The 10,438-nt window shown below is 38.7% G+C and overlaps 1 protein-coding gene and 1 pseudogene across 5 annotated transcripts in view; one reads left to right on the forward strand and one right to left on the reverse strand.

Annotated features, from left to right (window-relative positions):
- Window positions 1-10,438, reverse strand: part of PLCL1 (phospholipase C like 1 (inactive)) — a 336,787-nt gene that overhangs the window by 198,726 nt on the left and 127,623 nt on the right. The gene's annotated exons all lie outside the window — the stretch shown is intronic.
- LOC112836231 (small ribosomal subunit protein eS25-like) overlaps window positions 1,682-10,438 on the forward strand; it is a 12,784-nt pseudogene continuing 4,027 nt past the window's right edge.

A 10,438-nucleotide genomic window follows, 5' to 3' on the forward strand; every position in this document is an offset into this window, starting at 1 on the left:
GGGAAGGTTTAAGACAGGACATAAACTTTCACTACTTGACTATATTGCCAATAAAGAGTCTCAAGGGTATACTCCAAGGCTGTCCTGACTCATGCTTCAGAAAGGACCTATGTGCTCAGGCAGGGGACACAGTGATAGGGTCCAATCAGTCCCAGTAAATTGATCATGAACACTCACCACACAGAATGAGTTTGGACAACTGTCCTAACCAACCAAAAGAGACTGATTAGTCTTTAGGTCTCTTGATTGGCCTTGTGGACCATTAAATATTTATCAGAAAACATTCAATCACTTAATCAATGGGACTTCTACCAACCCAAGTCCATGTTCCTCAGTCAAGGCCAACAACCAACCAGTTCAGAGGGTTAAAAACCTCAGAGTTACTTTGATGCCAACCTGCCAGCCTTTAATAAAACACCTTTCCTACATACAGTGCCTGTATGTTCATCAGGATTCTTTTTGCTAAGTGACAAAAACCAAGCTTAGATCAGCTTAAGCAGAGTAAAAATATATAGGAAGCATACTAAAGTATCTATGTTATTAAGGGACTGAACACTCAAACTGCAAGAAGTATGCTTCTCTCCAGTCTGACCCTTTCACTGTAGATTGGTTTCCTTTTTTGGGCAGCAAACCTAGTTATCAGAAGCACCCGGGTTTCACACTTTATAAATTCCCCCAGCCCAAAGGAAATTTTTCCTAATTCATTTGAAAATCTCAGGGGAAGGACCAGCTTGAGTCAGATGCTCACTACTGACCAGTCTACTATGGCCCACTGTGGTGATAAGAGAAATGATGGAGTAGGAAAGAGTCATAAAGAATGAAGCAGTGCCCACTGGAAGCTTGAGCCATTCCCAAAAGTAAGGAGGTACTGTTCCCAAAAGAAAGCAAAGGATAGTGCTGGATAGACAACAAAGGCAATCCACTACAGGTATTTGTATGCAATTTTTATTTTAAAATCAGCATGGTATGAAAACATATATGTTTGTTCATTTTGTAACTAAACCTTCACCAAATTTAACCACAGGCCATAAATTGTATAGCCTTTCAAGTCAGGTACCCTATTGTATCCCCGATCTTCTAAGGCCACTATTTCCACTATTGCCACCTCTAGACTCAGGTGAAACACAATGAACCTCCTAAGTAGTAAATTCTACAGGAAGAAATGCATTTACAATGATTGCACAACCATGCTTCCCTTGTCTAAAGCAGCCCTTAGGCAAGAATTATTTTCTTGTTATTCTAGGTGTCTAATTTTGGCCTCAGATAACCTAAGAAGTTTTTGCAAGGCAATTTTATTGCTGGAAACAATTTCATTATAGGAGAATATTAAGCAACTGGTAGAGTGAAGTCAAAAGGTCAGTATGCACATATAAACCACTTTCCTAGCTTACAATTCTGCCTGCTTATATTTAGTAAATTCTGAAGTAGCAAAACAGACTCAGTAGAAATATTACAATATTTGTAAATTATCTTATGTTAGCATTTTTAATTATTTCCTCCAAAAACATATGTGCTGACTTTGATATTTGCAATACACAAAATATTTTCAAGGCACTGGTTCTGGGGTTTACAAGATGGCTAATAATGAATCTTTTGTTGTCTTCCTCCTCTCTTAAGTGAAATGATCTCTTAATATCATTTGATATGTCATAAATTCTTAACTGTTTAAATCCATGTGATCATGGTATACATGATCTTTGAAAAACAAATGTCTACCCATACTCACATTCAGGTAAACAATTTCCAGAACATTAATCATGTCTCCTTCCTGAGTGATCAGAGGTCTTCCAGGTTCAGGTGCTGGACAGGGTACAATAGTTCCCTACCCAGGTATAGAACTGAAGAATTGATCTCCCACAAAGCCACAGGAGCAAGGGAAGGAGAACCAGATCCAAAACAAAGGGAAATCAGACAAAGGAGACTGCACTAGTTGGAGAAGCAGATAACGAAAAAACTCATCAGTCAGGAGCATGGGTTTAATACAACATCTAGTGACAAAAACCAAGCTTAGATCAGCTTAAGCAGAGTAAAAATATATAGGAAGCATACTAAAGTATCTATGTTATTAAGGGACTGAATACTCAAACTGCAAGAAGTATGCTTCTCTCCAGTCTGACCCTTTCACTGTAGATTGGTTTCCTTTTTTGGGCAGCAAACCTAGTTATCAGAAGTTCCCAGGTTTCACACTTTATAAATTCCCCCAGCCCAAAGCTGAAGAAGAGCCACTGGGGCCCAAATTACTTTAAAAGAGCAAGAACCCTAGATTTTTCAAGAGAAATCATCTTTGCTATCCAAAATTTTACAACTCAATAGTCACCTGGGGTCTGGGTCTCCCACCAAAGCCCTGCCCAAAATTTCTGAGGATTCCTTAGGTGTGTAGAGGATAAGGGTGGGGCAGAATTTGCACTCTCAAGGTCAGTTCAACTCCTACTTCCACAGCCTTGTCTGTCCTCCACCATTTGACCCAATGCCAAACTCAAGCTTTATTGAGGTCCCCATCCATTACCCGACTCACATAAAGCTTCCATGAAGATGAGAGACTTTGTCAATTATTTAAAGAGAGATATAAAAGGAGTATATACAAGAGCAAAGCAAACAATTTCAAATCAAACACTGAGCATCTCTTCTTAACTTATCTTTTGGCCATCCTACCACTGGATTATTTCCACAGGTCCCTTCACCCAGCTTTGCAGCATCTGCAATCTTCTCTCTCCTCCCTTTCTCTATTTACCTCTTTGGAAAGAGCACAACAAACTCCCCTCCTTATGGCAGGATGTCAACTTACCCCTTCTCCTCTGCCACCTTGGGTCTAGCCTCCAACATGTTCCTCTGTTTCACTTTGTGCCCCTAAGTGAATTATCAAGCTATTTTTACAAATAGAGTTTTTCCCTCCCTTCAGAACTTGGATGATAGTTGTAAAGATTTGGATTTAACTTCTAATTCCCATTTCACAAGACTGAAGTGGAATCATTTGTCCCTAAATGGAGCTAATAAGGAGAAATGAGTTTGGGTATCTCTCCACTCCACGATTTAGGGACAGTGCAGCCTGAACTAAGGAGTGACTCCACATGATCATTCCTAAGTTTGGGCATCTGAAATCAGTCTGGCAACCATTCTCAGCTTCTTCTCTGATCTCTCTAGTTGTAGGAACTGACTCTCCTTTTCAGAAACAAATTCTGACTTTTGGTTCATCAGAAAAGGTACATATAGGCAAATATTGATCATCTTTGAAATTTCAGGTAAGTCCCCTGTGAGCATTCCACACTGCACCAAGCTGGCTTATAGGAACTCTTGCCCCTGAAACCTCTCCTCACCCTGGCATACAGAGAAGCAGGAGAACTTTCTATGAAGGCAGGTTCCAAATCTGGTCTGATTCTGCTGAAACCACAGATGACACTGGCTCATGAGAAAAAGCAAAAAGGCAAAGAGACATGGAACTAGAAATCCCAGACAGGTCTTGGGAGATCCAATTTACTATCCCTTTGCCTTGGGTATCACAAGGAATTCAACACAACTTACACCAAAAACCTTCTGCCCTTTGGATTCATTCGACCAGTTAAATATTTTATGATAATCTAATTGGGACATAATCTTTAGCCACCGGATATTTGTTATTCCCTACATAATGTAATCTGAATACAAATCACCCACAAAAATGATAAATAGGCTTGATACATAGAAGTCCCCAGTTCACTCATCATTCATTAACTCAACAAATGTTTATCGAGGGCCTACCATATGCCCACCAGTTCAAGCTCACAGGTTTTCTAGAAAGCTCTTGCCATGATTGTGTTCACCCATTTAAAAAGCCACACACTTACGGGAGAGGTTACCATTTCCAAGATGCATGTGAAATCTACATGAACAATACTCCTTTCCTAGCCAGCTATCACAACAGGCCTGTCAAAGGAGCAAGGCATGGGTTTATCCTCATTCCCACTCTTTCCCTAAAACACATTTGGTTCTTCACTGTTCTTAAAGGCATCTTTAAGTTAACAAAACCAAAATAAAAGCTTTTTTTCTTTCTCCCCAAAACTGTTTCTATCCCAATGTTCACAGTTAATGGTGTCACCTTTCACCCAGTTGAAAGGTAGCCTTAGAGTCACAGTCGATGCTCCCTCTCTCTCACTTCTCATATCCAATCCACCAGCAAGTCTCTTTTGTTCTACCCAAAATCCCATCCACCATCCTGCAACTCATTTTTCACCATACCCACCACTACTGCCTAAACAAAGCCAACATCATTTTTAACCTAGACAATTGTAACATTTTCTAACTGGTCTCCCCATTCACTCTTAACCCCTTACAAAATCCATTCTAGCATCTAGAAACTAAACCCACGTATGTCCTCTACTTCTCAATGGCTTCCCGTCACACTTGAAATAAAATCTTAACTTTACACAGTTACAAAGGGCCTGTATCCATCATTCTCAGTTTTGGCTGCTCATCAGAAACACATAAAGAGCTTTTAAAAATACCTAAGTGCCATTCAGATTAATTAAATCAAAGTCTCTGGAGGTGGACTCCAGCATTGGTTTGTTGTTGTGTTATTGTGGTGGTTGTTTTAAAGTGTGCTTTCAGAGTAGAGGACCCCTGCTCTCCATGTCTTCCTCTCTGATTTCATCTCTTGCCCCTGTCCCCTCCATTCATTACTAGCCTCACTAGCCTCTCTGAAGGCTTTCTTCAAACCACAGTTTCTCTGCTTTATCTGGAAAGCTCTTCATTCCCACCCTCCACCCCCCACCACTGACCATCTTCCTCTCACTGGTTCCTTCTCATCATTCAGGTCTCTACCCAAATATATTACCTCTTTAGAGGCATTCTGGGGCCACCTAATAATCTACACCAGTGGTTCTCAAGGTGTAGTCTCTACAGCAGCAGCAGCAACATCTGACAACTTTTTAAAAATGTAAATTTCCAGGACCCACATCAGGCCCTTATTAAATCAGGGGCCCTGAGGGAGAGAGCACAGCAATCTTAATGTTTTAATGAGTCCTACAGGTGATTCTGATGCACACTAAAGTTTGAGAAGCACTATTGTGTGTGTGTAATCCATGTACATATGTATATATTTATCTGACTACCTCTATCCTTCTACTCTTTTTTTTTTAAGATTTATTTATCTGACAGAGAGAGAGAGAGAGAGCACAAGCAGGGAGAGGCAGAGAGGGAGGGAGAAGCAGGCTCCCCGCTGAGCAAGGAGCCTGATGCACGGCTCCATCCCAGGATCCTGGAATCATGACCTGAGCCGAAGGCAGATGCTTAATGACTGAGCCACCCAGGTGCCCCCACCCTTCTACTCTTTATTACCTGACTTTACCTTCTTCACAGCAGCCATCTGAAATTTTTATTTAATTTTTTAAATTGTCTGTCCCTCCCCCCACCCAGAATAAGCTCCATGGAAACCTAGGTTCACTCTTACATGCCCAATGATTAGAGTAGCATTTAACACATAGTAAGTACTCAATAAATATTTATGAATAAGTGAACCCACAAACAAACCAATCTAGTCCCTTTCTCCCCCAGAAGCTCTAAGGGTTTGGTTTGGTTTGTTTTCCTCTAGGGTCATGGCCTAGGAAGATATATACAGGGATCTACAGCAGAAGGTCTCAGAAAACAATATCAAAATCAAACCAAATGGCCCATACACCAGGCAACTCTAGCTCTTCAGGAGGGAGTCTTTTTTTTTTTTTTTTTAGATTTTATTTATTTATTTGAGAGAGAGAATGAGAGATAGAGAGCACGAGAGGGAAGAGGGTCAGAGGGAGAAGCAGACTCCCTGCTGAGCAGGGAGCCCGATGTGGGACTCGATCCCGAGACTCCAGGATCATGACCTGAGCCGAAGGCAGTCGCTTAACCAACTGAGCCACCCAGGCACCCCAGGAGGGAGTCTTTTTTAAATGTTGAACATGCTTGGCTCATATGAATGTGAAGTAATTGCTATGTATGACTAATGCACAGCTGGAAGGCCTCATTAAATCTCAGGTAACCTGCCAAGGTATTTTTCCAAGGAAACAAAAAGGCAAGGAAAGAGCACTCAAGAAGGTATATTGAAAGCAGAGATAAGGAGCGGGTTGGGCACTCAGGTCAGAAGCCAAAATAATCCCACCCCCAAAGGATATTCTCCCTTGACTCAGGACCCTGGAAATGGTGGTTTTCTGTTCATATGTGTGTCTCCTCCCACACTACCCATACCACCGTTCCCAATAAATGAAAAAAATCTTTTGTTTGATTTAAATTTCTTTAAATTTTAGTGAAGAACTTTGCAGATCTTTACATTTGTAACATCTTTTTCTGTGAATGGCCTGTTCGTGTAGTGTTTTTAGGCTGTTTGCCATTTTCCAGTTAATTGGCAATTAAATTTACTCTTATGTATCATATGTGCTGTCATTATTTCCCCTAGTTTGCATTTCACTCTTGACTTTGTTTTGATGATTCCTCCCTCAGTCACAACTTAAATTTTTATTTAGTAAAATGTACCCATCTTTTGTGTTAATGTTTCTGATTTTATGTATAAATAGAAAAGCTTCCTCTACATCTAATACACTGAAATATTCACCCATACCTCCTATCCGTACTTCTGTGGCTCTATTTTTTTTTTTTTTTTTTTTTTAGGTTTAACTCTTTGATCCATTTGGAGTTTATTTTGGTGTGAAGAATGAGGAAAGGTTCTGGGGCACCTGGGTGGCTCAGTCAGTTAAGCATCTGCCTTTGGTTCTGGTCATGATCTCAGGGTCCTGGAATCGAGCCCTGAGTCTGCTTCTCCTTCTCCCTTTGTTCCTCCCTACTGCTCATGCTCTCTCTCTCTCTCTCTCAAATAAATAAATAAAATCTTTTAAAGAATTTAAAAATTTAAAAAAAGAACGAGGAAAGGTTCTAATATTATTTTTTGTCCAAATAATAAGTCCATTTAGGAAACTCTATAACCTCAGCATTTAGCACAGTAAAACTGTACATAGTTGGTGCTGAATTTCTATCTACTAAATTATTGGAAGGATGATGAAGCTACAAAAGAACTATGGATCACATACAAAAACAGATTCCAATAAAACATGTGGGCATTATGACTTTAATGTAACATTAATACATATTGATGTATATTTTAATAAGTAAGTAGACAAGTATTAACCAATGCAAATTTGGTTATTACTAATGCCAATTGCAACAGTAACAATAACTACTGTTTATCGAGCACTTACTATGCTTCACACACTGTAAGTGCCTTAAATATGTTAACTTACTCAATCCTCAAAATAAGCCTATGAGGAGTTTCTATTCCTATCTTAATTTTACAGATGAGAATACTGAGCCATCAAGAGATGAAGAAACTTGCTCAAAGTCCCATGACTAGCATCTGGCAGATTAACACCCTGAGATAGAAGCACTGAGAATTCTATGCCTTAACCACTATGTTATTCTGTCTCGTAGATCATTGTTGACCACAAAATAGAAAAGAAAAAAAAAAAAAACAGGATATTTTTGCTATTAACATCTAAAAGGTATACACATTTTATCAGGACATTCTATGTTTCTAATTCTGTATTTCTAATCTGAAAATTGAAATGATATGGCCCCATCCCCACCCTCACCCAACCTCCCTCCAAAATTACCTTCCTCGGAACTCAATATTACCTTTGGCTACAATATCTGATAAAGGACCTATGAGGGTTCAACACAAGGTAACTCAGCACTTGAACTATATCTCCCCTAACCCACATTCCTTCACATCTTTTAAGTTCAAAATCCCACCACAAATTGCTGCAATTTCCAAGCATGCCCTGGTCTGAAACGTATGTACTACAGAGCTGCACTGAATAATTTGGTCCCTGAAGCAAAGTCAAAAATTCCTTCTCAGCATCTTATGCTATAAGTTAGGTTTTTAAAGATTTGGATAAGAGTATTCAAAATATTATTAACAACAACAGGTGTCATTTTGCAACTTTAGCTTTTATTTAGAAAAATGAGTAGAACCTTTGGTTTCATGATGGCAACATAAAGGCATTTTTGCTCCCTTCTGCTCTCAAAATTCTGAAACCACAAAGACGACAGGAAACAAAAACACAAACTCCAACTTCAGTGAAATGAAGAAGTGACTATTATCCAACATTTGAAGATGGAAAGCAGATGGAGGGAACATTTTAGCAGAGAGGAGAAAAGTCAAGCCAATGACTACAAGAAGCAAGCCAATTTGCCCCTGGAAATGCTTACAAAATGGAGATGCTGGGTACTTTGGAAGATGAAAGTAAGGGCAGTTGCTAAAATAAAGGGATTTTTAGACTCTTTCAATCACTGGTGGGCTGCAGCTGGTTTGCACCAGTTTGCAAGAGTGAACTCTGCAGTGACCTCACATGGTACCTTGAAATCAACTATAGGATGAATATTTGGAGAAGGTGGAAAATGCTACAAATCAGAGTTTTGTTTTGTTTTGATTTTTTTAGGGAGCTAGTTGTTAAACATTTACCAGCACACCACAGCTCCCGAGTCCTAACCTTCAGCACCCACTAGAAATCTGAGGTTTATTTTCCAGAGAAAGTAAATGACGGGGGTTTCAGACTCAGGCACAGCAGTCAGGAAAGAGGGCAAGTGAAAGGTACAATGCTGAAAACGAGTGCAATATGTGAAAATCTGTACAATGATCACAGAAATTGCCTTCAGGTTGCATTCCCCTTGTCAAGATATTGAGGCTCCTTCTCTGGTGAAACTAAACTGCCCAAGAGAAAAGGCTTAGGTACAACGATATTTTGTGGGTGCATAGGCCCCTCAGAAAAAGATCTAGCTAACTTGTCTGATCAACCTGCGGTGAATTAGTCCATTTAGACATGCAAAGTCTACAAAATTCATTTCCCAAACACACTTTTTCAAGAAGCCACTACAAGATATGCCTTAACCAAAACCAAAAAATAAACTAAAAAGGAAGAGGCTGTGGATTTAGAAAACAAGGAGGCAGTGGGCCCTCCCAGAGTAACCGCTGTGCCTCAGGCCCTGTGAACACAGCGCACACGGGGGCAGGAGGCAGAGGACTCTAAGAAGCAGGAGAAAGGGGAGTTGGTAAATTATCTGGCTGCTTAAGCATACGGAATACTGTACTGGAGATATTTTGCAGAACTGTGAGAGGATATTGGAAGACACAGCATTCCAAAAACATTAAAGGGAAAAAATGAGGCAATTATTAACTCCAGCTAAAAATAACAACAAAAATAAGAAAAGAAATGCAGTCACACAAGAGATCACTCTACTGTGGAAAGCACTGACATAGTCATAAGAAGATACTGGGAAAAGATGTAACTAAAATTTTAGACATAATAAATTATATAAGGAAGAAGAAAAGTTTTTTACTTTACTACATAAACCAAATTATTTAGTGCAGTTTTGTAGTATACACATTTCAAATCAGGGCATGCTTGAAAATAACAGCAATTTATGTGGGATTTTGAACTTAAAGAGGAGGTATAAGTAAGTAAAGATCCTCATATAGCCTAATAGAAAGTAAAAATGATTAATCAAGAGGCATATTATTTTCAAATAAGGAAGTAAATGCCAGAACAAATAGCTAAAAACATTGAAGTGGTCCTTCTAGTAAGTGAAACAAGGCAGTAAGAGAAGAGAAAAAAGAAGAGTGTTTTTTGTCATATGCTCTATAAAAATATTTGACTTAATAATTTTTATATAATACTGTCACCATAATTGTTTAATTTAAATAATTAAGAAATAAAGGAATAAAGAAAAATAAGAGTTTATAAATTATGGGCAACTCCAGAGAATGTGGCAATTACTCTGATATTCTAGTAATAATGGGATTCCTGCATTGTAACAAGAAAAATTTCCAAATCAGGAGAGATCTGTTTAAAACATTTTGCAGTAAACCATCTGAGTATCCATCATCAGGAACTATAGTCAAAGCCTTAGTTATGGATCATTAGACAAGAGTACTTGTGATGATGATGTCAAGGATAAATTAGGACAGATTTATCTTCCAATCTTATCTTTTGGGGGAAGCCACAGTCTTTTTTGGGACAACCATATTTACTCATCAAATGTTCATAATAGATAAAATTTATGTATCCTTTTTGTATTTCCAATTTCGTTTTCTAAAGAAGATAGAAAAAATTTTTCTCTTTATAGTTTTCTTCATACTCTTTATTTCCTGCTTTGAAATGCCAATCTAACTTCTAGAAAAGAAAATTGATTTCATAATTACTGAGGGGGGAGGTTTAGAGTGGTAAAAACAAGAAGCCCAAAGCTTAGTGGTAAGGAAGAAATACATCGTTCTTTCTGGAATTTTGGTAGAAATTCAATGAAACTCAATGAATGGTATCAGGGGTTATGTGGGGAAGAATTTTCCAGATAGGGAAAATCTGTGTTGTACAAAGACAAAGAGAAATGATGCAATTAAGAAAGAAAGAAAGAAAGAAAGAAAGAAAGAAAGAAAGAAAGAAAG

The sequence above is a fragment of the Callorhinus ursinus genome, unplaced genomic scaffold (assembly GCF_003265705.2).
Source record: "Callorhinus ursinus isolate GAN/ISIS: 27379988/994484 unplaced genomic scaffold, GSC_fseal_2.0 scaffold2, whole genome shotgun sequence".
Taxonomy (NCBI): domain Eukaryota; kingdom Metazoa; phylum Chordata; class Mammalia; order Carnivora; family Otariidae; genus Callorhinus; species Callorhinus ursinus.